Here is a 15,829-nt window from a genome sequence, read left to right as displayed (position 1 = left end):
AGCTGGAGGTGTGGAAAGAGGAAAGGATTTACTAGGCTTTATCTGATCTAGTCCCAGTTCACCAGGAGGAGCCAGGGCAGGAGCCAAGGCAGGAACGTGGAGGCAGAAGCTGAAGCAGAGGCCGTGGAGGAGTGCTGTTTACTGGTTTGCTCCTCTGGCTTGCTCTGTTTTCTTTCTTCTTCCTTCCTTCCTTTTTTACTTCCTTGATTTCGGACCTCCCACTCTTGTAGCGTGAGTTTCCCCTTTTTCAATTACTAAATTATAACTGTTGTTCTTGAGCTGGTCTGGTTATTTATCGCACTGACCGAATACGCCAACACCCACCTTCCTTCTTTTCTTCCTTCCTTCCTCCCTCCCTTCTTTCTTTCTTCCTTTTTCACCCCAGAACCACCTGATGGGGTGGTACTGTCAACAGAGGGCTGGGCCTGCCCACATCTTCATTAATCGAGAAAATGTCCACTAGATGTGCCTACAGACGAATATGACAGACAGTTCCTCTTCTCAGGTGATTCTAGCTCGTGTCGAGTTGACAAGAATTATCCAGTCTACTCACTTTGCTCCCCAGAAACATTACCTGTTAGCCATGTCTTCAGCTTCTGCTTCCTCTATGTTTAAATGCCATGGCTCTCCCCCTACTTTGCCTCTCATCTTCAGATCTGATCTATAGACATTTCCCGCAGTAACTGAGGTCTAAGTTTCTTAGATTTTTAGGCCTTCTCTCTCTCTTTTGGAATGACTTTCCCATTTTTAATATCCTTACACCGATAGTTTTAATTAAATTTTTTTTGTTTACTGTTAAGCCAAGTGCCGTGCTGTGTTTCCCCTGGTTCTAGGAGTTTTCATTTCTACTGGAGTTAATGTTTGCATGATTGTTTTCCATGCTTTATTTTTCCAGGAGAGCGGTGACATGTTTCCAAGATGTCATTGATCTGTTAAACACCCAACAGCAGTGTTTCCAAACATTTAAGCAGACCAAATGGTTCAACAGCCTTCTCACCGCCAAGGATGCTTCTCTCCTACACAGCAGGCCTGACATCTCTTGGAGCACTGGCCTTGGGGATCTCTGATGTCTTCCTCCAAGGCAGGGAGCACTCCTTTCCTGCTGATTTACAAATCTGTTTCCCCTACCATCTTTCTCTTTCTTGTTTTGTTCATGTATGCCTCTCAGTGGCACCTTAAGAAAGGGTACACAGGACCAAATATTTTGAGACAGTGACTATCTAAAAAAAAAAAAAAAGCACCATTTTCATCGTTGGTAGAAAGTCTGGCTATGCATGGAATTACAGGTTGTGAATCTCCACTCTTGAACATGCTTTTCAAAATCAGTTTGATTCATATGTAGTTTATCTGCATATTTTTAAGTACCCAGTTTAAAGTTTAAGAAATATAGAAATTTTTGTAAATATTTACCCAGTCCAATTCTAGAACACTTTCTGTGCCCCTGGAGTCTTGCTAATCCCAATTCTGGTCTCAGTGGTGGACAGCCTCTGATGCTGTATATGTCCATATGGTCTTTGACTGTCTAAATCTCTGACATTAATGGGATCCATCACACACACTCTGGTGGTTGGCTTCCATTCTGGTGCAGTTTTGAACACTGGCAGTCAACTGTGAGGTGAGTATATTGGGTAATTTTGATTATCAGCTTGATTGGACCAAGGAAAGTCTTGGAATTAGTGGAGGTCACCTCAGGGTGTGGCTTTGGTGGTGTTACCCAAGACAATTAGACCTACTCAGTGGATGGGATCCTGATGGATTCGTGATGTGATGGCTGCTTTGGGAGAGTCAGAGCTGAGGTGGAGGAAGCAGGTCTGAGGTATGTCCATGGGGCTATGTTGCATCCTGATCTCTTCCTGTATACCCCTTTCTCTGTTTCCTTGTCTGTCATGACCAAGGTTCTGCCCATGAGCATGGGGCCAAGCAACCCCACCCTGAACCCTCTGAGACAGTGAGTCAAGAACAGTCTTTTCTTCCAAAAATTGTCTATATCAGGTCTCAGTGTTCTTTCCTTTTTGCAGCTAAAACTTCACGCAAAAGCTAAGAGGTTTCTTGACATCCTTACAGCAAGATGAGAATGTCCAGAGCTCTTGCTGCCTTTTTAACCTTAAACTTGGGCTATGTGACTTTGAGCTAAGTGGGTCCCCAAATAGCCATCATCTTTTATCTTAGACTGAGCATGCTCAGGAAAGTGTTTTCCTATCAAATGTTTATAGGTTCCTCAAGTACAATTTCTACGCTTCCTTTCCACTTTGTGAATAACTCCAGGGCTCATCTTACTCACTGCAGGCAGCCATTCTCGTCTTCATTCCTGTTTCTTGACCGTGCCTGTTTTGGTTTTGTACTTTGAAAGGTGCGAACTCTTGTGTTTGGTTATGGTTGGTTCTACTCTTCGCTGTTGTGTGGGATTCTATCATAGATGTTTGACTTTGTAACACTGACATGAGCACACAGACACATACATGATCTAGTCAGTATGGATGCAGATTTTTCCTGGTGCAGGGTCCTAGCAGAGTGTAGTGTTTAGGATTATCCCCTTAAGATAACTTCAAGCCTTCTGGGTGTGGTGGTACATGCCTTTAAGCTTACCTACAGGAGATAGAGGTGGGTGTATCTCTGTGAGTTTGAGGCTAGCCTGGTCTTTATAGCAAGTTCCAGGACACCCAGGGCAAGACCCTGTCTCCAAAAACAAAAAGGAAGCCAACCACAGATTGGGTGAGGTAATAGTATATGCCTGTAATCACAGCACCTGAGGGTCAGGCAGGAGGATAAGGAGTCACAGGGCAGCCTGGATACATAGTGAGACCTCATTTCAAAAATAAGCTAACAAAAATAAACACCAGAAATCTCAAAATCTGTAAAGAAAATCTGAATTGTCAAGAAAATAGCTTCAGACCCTCTCTGTGGCTCCTTGTGCTTTGAATATTTATTTTGTGGGGTTCAGTGTGTTGTGTAATGCATTGTCTGGTGTTCCCCAGCCTGTGATTACACTCCAGTGTAAACACTGAGGTTCAGTGTTTTTGAAATGAAATGAATAATCAGTTGGGAAATATGCTGAGGTTTATTCTTGTCATTTTGGACACCAGAGTCGAATCAATACAGAAAAACCATTTTTTTTCCTTGTAGGAGTCACTGGTTGGAGAAGGGCTTGAATTAGCAGACCTGGCTTGGCATGTGTGTGTGTGTGAATCCGTGTTTCTTCTGCCTGAGTGCAAGCCTAGTCTCTGTGGGTGTGCCCTGGTGTCTGGCCTCTTCCTTCCCAGGAAGCCACCAGCATTCTTCTGGGTGAACCTGATGCTCTTAGAGAGGCCTCAGGTCAGTAGCCATACTCTTTGAAGAGCCATTGGGAACTGAGGAGCCCGTATGGAGCTGGCCTGAGTAACCAGGCATCAGCACTTCCTTCTTCCACGCGGCAGCACACGCCCCGCAGAGGCAGCGTCCCCTTCTTGCTCAGCTCTTATCACTACTGGGGCAGCCAGTGGTCAGGGCCTGTGGGAGATGCTCTGCCTCTTTCTGGAAGCTGTCTGGTCCCTCTGCACAGAGGTGAGGAGGGAGATTTTCCTTTGGGCTGAACATAAATTCACATTAGATCATAGCTGATTGTAACTGCAGTGAACATCAATGAGCCTAATTTTTCTCTCTGTTTGAGAGTTTATGTGAGCAAGCTTTTCTCCCTTTGTAGTCTCTTCCCGATGCAAGCAGGATGGAGCTGCAGAGAGCTGCCCAGCTCCTTGTCCCTCATATTCATCATTGATGGGTTCATTCTTGTGGTGAGACCCATGACCTGGGTATAATGTAGACCTAGGGCCCACATACTGGGCTCCATCAATCCCTTTGATAAATACGATTTAATGAAACCAAAAAGCCTCCTTATAACAAGTAAATAACCAAGTGAAGAGACAACCATTAGTGAGAGAAATTCTCTGCTAGCTGTGCCTCTGACAGAAGATTAATATCTAGAACACATAGAGAACTCAAAAAATAAGTAACAAGAAATCAAGGAATTGATTCAATAAACCGACTAGTGAAATGAACAGACAGCTCTCAAAGATGAAACAAATAGCAATAGACATATGAAAATGTTCAAAGTTATAGGCCATCCAAGACATGCAAGTCAAAACTATGTTGAGATTCCATTTTACCCCAATTAGAATGTCAGTCATTAAGAAAACAATGACAATGGTGGAGAGGGTGTGGACTGAGGGGACTCCCCAACACTGTTAGCATGAAGGTAAATAATAGTTCAGCCACTGTGGAAATCAGTGTGAGGCTTCTCAAAAAAAGCTAGTAATAGGTCAGCCACCCATCCCTGGGTACCCAGGATACTACTCTTGAAGGACTCCAAGTCAATATCACAGGGACACCTGTACACAATGTCTATTACAGCACCATGCACAAGAGCTGAGTTATGGAGCCAAACTATGTATCCATAGAAAGAGAGCAGGGTAAGAAGATGTGGTTTCTATATATAATATATATTTTATAGTTGTTAAAAGAACAAAGTTAAGCTATTTCCAGGAAAATGGATTCAACTGGAGATATCCATATTGAGTGACCTAAGTCCGTCTCAGATAAATTCCTCATTTTTCTTTCATTTGTGCTTCCTAGCGATGGGGAAACTATCAACTGATAGTTTCAACCAATCACATCTAGTTAGGGTGCGGCCACTTAGGGCCCAGGTAGAAAAAACGGGGGATGCAGGTGTGCACTCTCTTCGTGGTGCCCGCCGGACCTAACGGATTTCAGAACTCCCGTTCTTATAGTGTAAGTTTCCCCCCTTTAACCATTAAAGTATTCTTGTTACTCTTGAGCTAGCCTGATTACTTATCATACCGACCTAATTCGCGACTCTTGGCGCCCACGTGAGGCTTTTAGAGCCCTTTACGGCTCTGTCCAGTTGGGGCTGCACCGCGTTCATTTGGGCATAGATAACCGCATCTCTGCGCGCTCCCCGCCGTTGCGCACTTTGGCTCCCCATACGGAATCATTTATATGTGCATGTGATATATGTGTAAATGTATGACAGGAAAGTAGAAACAAGGCTGTGTAGAGAATGAACGACACTGACAGGAAGGTTGAGAGAGGGAGCATGTGTTCAATGCATGATGTACACTTATGAAAACTTTACTATGTATCACAATACCCTGTGCAAGGAACACACATCAGTGAAAAAGATGTAAACATTAAAAAACCGAAAATACCAATGTCGAATTCTCCATTTTGCTTTTTGGCTTATCAGGATTTGAAATTTGTGATGGAGAAATCTAGAGCGACAGTAACATGCGCAGCATACATAGCTTAGATGTTTGATGATCGCCCAGAGAGTGCAAACGTCTGGCCGCTGTGCTGTGCCTGCTGTTCCTGTCGTTTGATGATGGTCTAGTGCATATGGCTACAGTGCTATATGGTGATCTAGGGAACTCACACGTGCAGCTGCTCTGTCTATGCTCGATTCCAGGCTCTGGATTGATAGTTACGTTGGGTTCTTGCTCAGGAAGTGCAATGAGTGTTTTTTTTTTTTTTTTTTTAAAATCCCTTTTCATGTAGACAGATGCATAACTAAGGAGCCAGCTCTGTGAGGTTTGACTCTTAGCTGGATGAGAAACAATCAGGCCTTTAGGTTACTGGTTAGAACAAAGCAGGAGGAAATATCCCTGTGAGGACATGCATAGTCTGGTGGTCGGGGGTGCTGTGCTTCGAGCATGAGGAGCCTTCGTCAGCCTGAAGGGAAGGCAGCCAGTGCTGCCACCATGTTGGCTTTCTTGTCAGTGTGCACACCAGGCTGGGGGCACCTTCTAGTCAGGAGGGAGGTGGGAGCTCTATGAGCAGGTCCTTATGCCCTAGCTCCCTCTTCCAGTTTTCTCAGAAGTAATTTCTTGTACTAACTGACCCTGAAAATTCCAGTGCCTGTCCGGGGCATCCATGGGTGACCTTCCTGGGAATTGTGATCACCAGATTTCCAGTGGGCGCTTCGAATGTTTGATATTGGAGCTGTTCTGGGCCTCAGGTGTGGTTACTCAAGGGCAAACTGTGGCCAGACAGCACCGTGAAGTATGGTATTGAGTCCCCATTTCTTCAGCCAGGGCCAAGCCATAGTAACTTTCTCATGGGCTCCCATGTGTATCCCTGACAACACAGTGGTCACTCAGCTTCCATGTAAGGCCCCTGATTGGCTCTTCCCCAGTTGGCAGTTCTGTTCCTGATCTGTCCCCTCTCCCTGGGCTCTGCTACATGATCAGGGTCCATTTTGTGCCAAGCGATTGCTTGCAGTTAGATGCTCCCTGTCTTGGCACAGTGCTCCTGCATCATCTTCACACTGAGACCTGTACACAGGCCATCAAAATACTGTTCCCATCCCTCTCCACTTCTGTCCTCCCCATTAGGGGAGTCTCCCATCTGCCTTCCTCTATACTCCCGTCTCTGTTTGTGTCTCTCTCTCCTTATCTGTTTTATTTTGAATATATTTTTGTTTTCTTCCCACCGTCTTCCCTCTCTGGGGACAGGGAAAGGGTTTTCTACTTGGCTGAGGTCAGAAAGGTAGAGTCTGTCCCATGACTAACACTGAGCATAGGCGCCCCAAGTCCAAAGTCAGGGAGGCTGGAGTTACAGCGGCCAGTAGCGAACTTTGGTCTTCATGGAAGAACTGGGATTCCCAAGGAGCTTTCCTGAATCTCAGAGTCCAGTCAGCCTCATCACCAGGCTGTTATTAACTCTGAATGGTGGGGGTTTAGGAACTGCCACAGCAGAAAGATGGGGATCTGTCTGAAGTTATAATAAATAACTCTCAAGGAATACTGTCCCTTCTTGTGTGGACCATGCCCATAGATCCTGGCTGTGTGGCTTGACCAAGTAGCCAGGGATAGACCCAGGGATTCGGGTGCTATCTAAATGACCCTCAGGCCTGTTGTGCTGTCAACTGTTGAAGTAGCCCTTTTCCTCAGCGAGATATCAAATTTAGCAAGAGCAGACGGGAAATTTTCTTCTTGCTGTCTCAAGTCTCCTAGGCTGTGTTGTTCAATGAAATGAGTACACGAACCGTTCAGCAAATGTATCTTTCAATTTCTCAGACTTGTTGTTTAGTAAGGGGAAAAAAAGCTCTAATCAGCTGGGATTTTAGAACTTCAGCAGTTTAAATGGGCTGAAAGTTGGAATAATTTACAAAGGTTCAGATCCTGCAAGTGAAAGCCAAAGAAACTCAAAGTTTTGCAGACTTGTTTTCAAAATAATTTTGTCATGGATTTCAAGGCAGGCAGCTTAGGTCACATGGGAAATACAGTTCTCTTCCAAAGTCTTGTGTTGTTCAATAAATAAATCCGTTTTCATATGGCATCTGCTTTGGAACATGATAATTCACAAACAGAGCAGCTGCTTTTAGACTGGGTAGAACTTACACGTAGTTTTCCATCAGCAAAATGTCTAAGCACAGCTAAGTTCGGATCAATCACTATGCCTTGGGTTTGGGGTGATAGAAAACCACTCTGAAAAAGGGTGATCTCTCTTATGAACAGCATCAAAGTCGTCCCTTCGCCCCTGGGTCTATCACGGGTCTATTTTCGGGACATGGAGGGGAAGGCTTCACTGAACAAGCAAAATGGCAGGCCCATATCTGGAGTTTACAGAGTCAAGGGAAGTGGGTTCTTCAGGTTCAAGACGCTCACTGTGGTTTGAGTAAGAAAGTCCCCCATAGGCTCATAGATTTGAATGCTTGGTTACCAGAGAGTAGCTCTACTAAATAGTGTGGCCTTATTGGAGTAGGCGTGGCCTTGTTGGAGGAAGTGTGTCGCTGGGGATGGGCTTTGTGGGTTTGGGGATGGGTTTGCGGCTGGAGCCAGGTCCGGTGACTACTTCTCTTCCTGCTGCCCGCAGATCCTGGTGTAGAACTTTGAGTTATGTCCCTAGTACCATGTCTGTACGCCTGCCCCCATGCTTCCTGCCATTATGACAATGGATGGGCTAAGCCTCTGAAACAGTAAGCAAGCCCCAATTAAATGCTTTCTTTGTAAGAGCTGCCATGGCCATGGTGTCTCTTCACAGCAATGAGATGCTGACTAAGATCCTCACCAAATAAAACCCCAAGCTCAAGTTAAAAAAGATCAAGCCAGACCTGGTGGCACAGACTGGGATACCAAATGCTTGGGAGACTGAAGCAGAAAGTTCAAGGTCTGCCTAGGCTATAGCATGAGTTTAAGATCAGCTTTGTAGCTTAGAAGGACTCTGTCTCAAAATAAAAAGTAAAGAGGATTGGAGATGCAGTTCAATGGTTGAGCGCTTCCTTAGCATGGGCGAAAACCCTGGAAAAATGAAATTAGACCCATGTCTATCACACTGTCCAAAATGAACTCCAAATGAAACCTAAAACTTGAAATGGTAAAACCACTAGAAGAAAACAGGGAGTATCCTGCAAAATGTAAGAAATGACTTGGGGAACCATTTATTCTGGATTTAAAGACAACGATTGAAGAATAGAACCTCATAAAAACAAAACAAGCTACTGTATAGCAAAGGAAACAGTTGAGTGTACAGGAAGTCCACAGAATTCCCCGTCAGATTCACCCAGCACCATCCTCACACTCTCAGGCTTAGCTAGAGTTGTGCAGTTCCTGACTGGCTTTCCTCGGTGAGTTATTCTGGAACCAAGCCCATGCCGTCTTCACACCCCCAGACCTGGATCTAGATGTGAGAAGAGAGCTCTTCAGACCTTCACCTTCACTACCTGTAGTGAGGGGAGCTGCGGGCAGGCCTGCTTTTCGTCCCGCCTAGCTCCCGCACGGCTAGCTTAGCCCCAGAAATAACAACACACAAATTGTATTCATTTAAACACTGCCTGGCCCATTATCTCTAGAGAGTTAGTTACTAGCTAACTCTCACATCTTGATTAACCCATTTCCAATAATCTGTGTAGCACCACGAGCTGGTGGCTTACTGGGAAGGATTCAGCATGTCTGACCTGGCGGCTGGTTCCACGGCGCCTGCCTCATTGCCCTCTTCCCAGCATTCTGTTCTGTTTACTCCGCCTACCTAATTTTCTGTCCTATCAAAGGGCCAAGGCAGTCTCTTTATTAACCAATGAAAATAACACTTAGACAGAAAGCCTACCTACATCACCTACCCACACCCAGCTGTGGTTGCCGGGCTCTTGTATTGGTTTCTCCTGGGCGAACCCCTCTGGAGTCAAGCCCACTCATGTTGTCTCCACATCCCCACATTGGTTTTCGGTCTGGGAATGCAGCTCCTACACTGGCCCAGCTTGAAGCAAGCTAGAGTCTTACATCAGACCACAAACCAGAGAAAGGAAACACAGGAATATGGTTGAATAAAATGATGAAGACAAGTCAGTTTCTGAAAACTGGATTCAGCAAAGAGAGAAATACTGGAGAGGACTCAAGCAGAAATGAAGATAGACTTGAAAAATTCAATAACTCAACTGGATAGTTCAAAAACTCAGGGGAAAGTCTTTGAGTACAATGTATCAAGCAGAAAATAGAATATCAGGAGGTGAAGATAAAGTAGAGGAATTAGACTATACAAAAAAGGATATATTTTTTTAAAAAAAATAAAAGAAAGGAGAATACAGGAAATGTGGGATAGCATGCAAAGAGCAAATGCTTGAATTGTAGGCATAAAAGAAGGAGAAAGAAATCCTAGGTTGATGACCTAGGTGATCAGCAAGATCATAGAATAAAACATCCTTAAAGTAAGGAAATATTTACCCATACAGGTATGAGAAAGCACACAGAACATCAGAAAGACAAGACCAGAAAAGAAACAACACGGTATATTATAACCAAAACAGAGAACAAAGAGAGAGTATTGAATGCTGCAAGGGGAAAAGCAACAAGTCACCTCTAAAGGGAAACCCATCAGAATAACAGCTAATTTCTGGAAATGTTGAAAGTCAGAAGATCCTGTGGCAATGTCCTTCAAATTCCAGAAGGTCATGGATGGTAACCTATATTAGTGTACCCAGTAAAATCAACTGCCATAATTTGAGTAGAAAAAAAAAATCGTGGGGGTAAAAGGGCTAAAAGAATTCATGTTCACCAAACCAAGCCTACAGAGAACACTAGAAGCAATACCTGGGACTGATGAGGGAATGCATATAGCAAACAGGCTCTAGGAAGAAAAATATGAAAGTATAAATGACCCAAAATATAAACCATGAAGTAACAACAATAAAATGACATCAATCAACACACGCCTTTCAATAATTACTTTAGATATTAACAGCCTCAACTCTCCAATCAAAAGACACAGGTCAGCTGAGCTCATTAAGAAACAAAACCTATCTTTCTGTTGTTTATCAGAAACTCAACTACAAAGACAGGCACACACTTAATGTGAAAAGACAGGCAAAGGTATTAAACAAACGGGACCAGGAGGAAAGCAGGTATTGCTGTCCCACTATCTGATAAAACAGACGTCAAACTGAGACTAACTAGAAGAGATATAGAGGGTCACTTCATTCTTAACAAGGGAAAATGTTAATTGAGAAAACATTAATATCTTAAACACACATGCATCAAACTATAGTGCACCCAATTGCATAATAACGATATTGCTGTTCTTAAAGACACAGATTAGCATCAATCCATTAGTTAGAAAGTGATTTCTCCAATAGACAGGCCATCTGGATAAAAATTAGTAGAAAAGGAGAAGAAATTAATGGCATCATTTATCAATGGACTTAACAGATATTTTCAGAATATTATAATTAAACACCAAAGGATACACATTCTACTAGGCAGTTCATAGGAGCTTATTTAAAATAGACCACATCCTGGTACACAAAATGCAAATTTTAGCAAATTCAGAATGATTGAAATAACTCCATGAGTATTATATGATCCTAGTGCAATTAAACTTAATATTGACAGAAGATAAATACATAGTTAGCACACAAACCACTAGAGATTAAACAACTCATTACTAAATAATGAATGGGTCAAAGAAGAAATCAAGAAAAATAAGAAAAACTCTAAAACTAAATGAAAATGAAAACATAGCACAAAAGAATTTCTGGGACTTATTAAAACCAGTCCTACGAGAGAAATTTATAGCTCTAAGCACCTATATTAAAAATTAGAAGGAGTACAAAAAAGTGAACCAACAATACAACCCAAAGACTGTGAAAACAAGAATAAATAAAATCCAAATCCAGTAGATTGCAAGAAGTAATAAAAGCCAGAGCCAGAATTATGAAGTAGAAACAAAAGCTACAAAGAATCACTGCATCTAAGAGCTGACTGTTTGAGAAGATGAGCAAGACCGATAGATCCTTGCCTCAACAACCCCCCCCCAAGACACACCCCAAACCAACAAAGTCAGAAATGAACAGAGACACATCCAGCAGAGAGAGACCCAAGACATTTAGACTATTATAAGAGAATATCTTAAAAAACTTATTCTCCTTTAAGTTGGAAAGCTTAAAATAAATGAGCAGATTTCTAGATTGAGCCAAACCACCAAAATTAAATCAAGACGAGATCTACAGCTTAAACAGACCCATAGCAAACAAGGAGATTGGATCAGTAACAATAAACCTCTGAACTGAATTAAGTCCAGGATCAGATGGATTCACAGCAGAATTCTATCAGATTTTCAAAGATGTTCTCAGCTCTTACCCTCTTCAACAAAACCAAAACAGATGGAGCAATCTCAAACTCCTTCTACAAATCCAGGATCATTCTAACACCAAACCAGATAAAGCGCAACAAATAAAGGAAACTATAGACCAATATCCCTGAAGAACTTGACTAAAACTGCTTAATAAAGCATTTGCCAACAGAACACAGACATACATAAGAAAGATTATCCACCATGACCAAGTTGGCTTTATACCAGAGATTCAGGCATAATTCAACATACCCAAATCAATAAATGTAATAAACCACATAAATAGACTTAAAGACAAATATGATCATTTCAAAAGATGCAGAAAAAGTCTTTGACAAGACCCAACATGCCATCATGAGAAAATTTGAGGGTTTAGAACTAGAGGAAATTCTCTCAACATAACAGAAACTGTATACAAGAAATCTGCAGTCGGTATCATCCCAAGTGAAGGAAATCTTGAAGCAATTCCCCTGAAACAAGGAAGGAGACAGAGCTGCCCACTCTCACCACTCCCTTTCAATACTGTGCTTGGAGCACTAGCTGGAGTAATAAGGCAAGAGAAGGAAATTAAGGAATACAAATAGGAAAAGAAGTCAAGTCATCCCTCTTTGAAGATGATACATATATACATGGAAGATCCCAAAAATTCTTCCAAAAACTCTTAGAAATGATAAATTCAACAACATGGTATGATCCAGAATTAATTTGCAAAAATAAAAAGATTTTTCAGATGCAAACAGAAACCTACAGAGAAAGAGATCACAGACACACTCTCATTCATAATAGCCTCAAATAAAATAAAATATCTAGGAATAAATCTAACCAAGGTGGTGAAGGACTTCCACAGTGAAAACTTTAGACCGCTAAAGAAAGAGTGAGAAAGACAAGAAAAAATGGAATGATATCCCAAGTTCATGGGTTGGTGGAGTTTATATTGTGAAAATAAACATGTTTTCAAAAACCACTTACAGATTCATTGCAATCCCAATAAAAACCATCACAATATTCTTTACAGAAATATAAATAACCATGCTGAAATTTGTATGGAACTACAAAAGATCCTGGATAGCTAAAAAACCCTAAGCAAAAAGAGCTGGAAGGATTATCATTTCAAATATCAAGGTAAATCACAGAGCTATAGCAATAAAAACAATATGTTCCTAGCACAAAAGCAGACATTTAGATCGATGTAACGAAATCAAAGATCCAAAGATGATTACATATAACTACAGCCATCTGATATTTGACAAAGATGCCAGAAAAATACATTGGAAGAAAGAAAGCTTCTCCAGTAATAAGTGGTGCAGGAAAACTGGATGTCCACATGCAAAAGAATGGAATTAGATTCATATCTATCACCCTGCACCTCGTTTATTTTCACATCTCTATTCTCAGACTTTTAAAAAATATGTGGCAAATTGAAGAAGTTAGTTTTGCTACCAAGTGGTTGTACTTTGAATCCTTTACTATATTTGCCTTGTGGTTTTTTTCAGTATATTTTATTTTATTTTATTTTTGAAGATTGAACTTTGGAGCCTATAGCTGCATCTCAGACTTCTTTTTCTGTGTGCCTGGTGAGCGTGCTTGCATATATATATATATATATATATATATATATATATATATATATATATATGTGTGTGTGTGTGTGTGTGTGTGTGTGTGTGTGTGTGTGTGTATGTGTGCGTGTGTGTGTGTGTGTCCATTTGCTGTGTGTGTACTCATGCGTGTGGAGGACTGATACTGACTGGGAGTCTTCTTTGATAGATCCTCACCCTACGCTTTGAAGTAGGGTTGCCCTCTTAAACTAACTCAGAGGCTGTTGGTATAGCTAGTATTTCTGGCAGCTTGTCCCAAGGTTTCCTTCTCTCTACCTTCCAGCACTGGAATTACAGGTGGGTTGTGTGCCCAGCCAAGCATTTTCATGGCTGCTGGGGATCCAAATTCTTGTTCTCATGCTTATACATCAAGTTCATTGGCCACACAGTGATCTGTCTTTCCAGCACCTTTATCATGATTTTGACATGTATTAAATTAAATGCAGACTTCAGCATGTCTCCCTTGACAGTTCGGCTTGCATGAGATTGCCCAGAGCTCACTATCTGTTCACTTATTATTCTTTTGGAAGTCAAAATTAAATGAAATAAAGTGTTCAAATTGGCTTCTTCTACTTGGCAACAGGTCTAAAAGGCCCCTTGTGTCTTTTCTTGGCTTGACAACTCATTTCCTTTTAGCCTTGACCCAAATCCCATTGTCTGGGGGTGTCACAGTTTATACACTTACCTATTGAAGTACATTTCAGTGGTTTCCTAGTTTTGAGCAAAGCCATCATAAGTATCCACATATAGGCTTTGTGTAAACAAAAGTTCCCATTTGTCTGTCCAAACCGAGGCTCATGACTGGTGTGTGGTGTAGAGGGCGTGGTGCTTTAAATGAGAAATGTCCTCTATAGGTTCTGGTATTTGAAGACTTAGTTCCTAGTTGGTGGGGCTATTTGAGGAGGTGGTACAGCCTTGCTATGGGTGGACTTTGAGAGTTTATAGGCTCACCCCACTTTTAGCTTGCTCTCTCTGTGTTTGTGGTTGTAGATGTGATTTCTCAGTTCCTTTCTGGGCTGCTTGTTGTCATGTCTGCCTTGCCATTATGGTTTCTCCTTCTGGAACTATAAATCAAAACAAACTTTCCCTTCTATAAGTTACTTTCTTCATGGTGCTTTATCAAAGCAACAAGAAAAATAACGGACAGAGAGGGGTTGGCTCAACTTCACAAGGGCTGGTCTAGTGATCTGCCCTAGTGTCCTGCGTTCTTCACTCCTCCAGAGACAGTGAGTCCTGTTGCTCTACCTTTTGGTAGTTTCCACCTACATATATCTGCAACCATCTGATACTCAGCAAAGATGCCAGAAAGCTTTATTGGAGAAAAGAAAGCATCTTCAGCAAGTGATGTAGGGAAAACTAGACGTCCACATGTAAAAGAGTGAAATTAGATCTGTATCTATCACCCGGCCTTTCAGGACTACAACCATCTCAAATGTAGCTTCTCTTGGAGGCCCTCAGTCGTTGTTTGTAGGCTCTGGAGTCTGTCAGACGTAGGGCCTCGCTGGAGGATGGAGGGTCATTGGAGGTGACACTGAGTGTCAGAACAGGCCTCCATTTGTCAGGATGTGAGGAACCACCGCCTCACACACTGACTGTGGTAGATGGAGCTGTTCCTGCCACAACCCCTTCCTCCTCATGATGACTCCCTGCCCTGAAGCTATAAGTCTAAATAAACTTTTATATTTGACGATTCACTATAATGGATGTTTTGTTATAGTGAAGAAAAGAGTCACTGATACATTGGGGACTCTGATTCTGGATTGAAGTAGCTACCATCTAACACATGGTGGTGTTTAGATCACACTAATATCGCCTCTTGCTCTATTTTATAAGCCTTTTTTGATTCATTTTCCCACCAATATTCTCTGTGACCCCTGAACTCAGACTGGCCTGCTGTTTTGTCATTCTTTAGATGCTTTAGTACGAATAATAAAAACCCAGAGTCAGATATTAGGGTTCAACTCGAAAACCAGAAAAGCAAAACAGTCAAGCCATTAAAGAAGTCTTACTTCTACCAAGGCTGGATGACTGAAGACTAAGCAGTGGAAGCAGACTAAAGAGTCAGAGCTTCCCTCTCCTCTCCTCTCATTTTATAGTCCCTCTAGGACTAGGATTAAACGTGTGAGGCACCACCACCTGATTCTTTTCTGCATTGATCTTGTGTAGCCCAGCGTAGCCTTGAACTCACAGAGATCCATCAGTCTCTGTCTCTTAAATCCCAGGATTAAAGGTGTGTGCCACCACTGCCTGACCTCTAGTGGCTTAGCTTTGCCCTTCTGATCTTTAGGAAAGCTTTATTTATTAAAATATAAATAAAATATCACTATAGATGCTGTGCTAGTATTTATATAGCTTGAAATTGCCAGACCAGTATCTTAGAGCCAAAGGATTACTGTGATCACTTCCCAGACAGTTGTGATTTCAGACTTCTGGCCCTCTGACTCCCCACTGACTCACATCACTGAAGTTTGGTTTTGGATCTTCTGAAGTCCCTATGGCCTTATCACTGCTGGGTTTTCAGTTGTGCCTGGTTATCATCCCTTGCCTTGTTTACGCTACACACTCTTGTCTGTAGGTCTGTTTCTTCATGAAGCTACCCTTTCTGCTCTTCAGACACCTCT

This window comes from Myodes glareolus, chromosome 15 (genome assembly GCF_982192425.1).
Source record: "Myodes glareolus chromosome 15, mMyoGla1.1, whole genome shotgun sequence".
Taxonomy (NCBI): domain Eukaryota; kingdom Metazoa; phylum Chordata; class Mammalia; order Rodentia; family Cricetidae; genus Myodes; species Myodes glareolus.
This window is presented reverse-complemented; position numbering follows the sequence as displayed.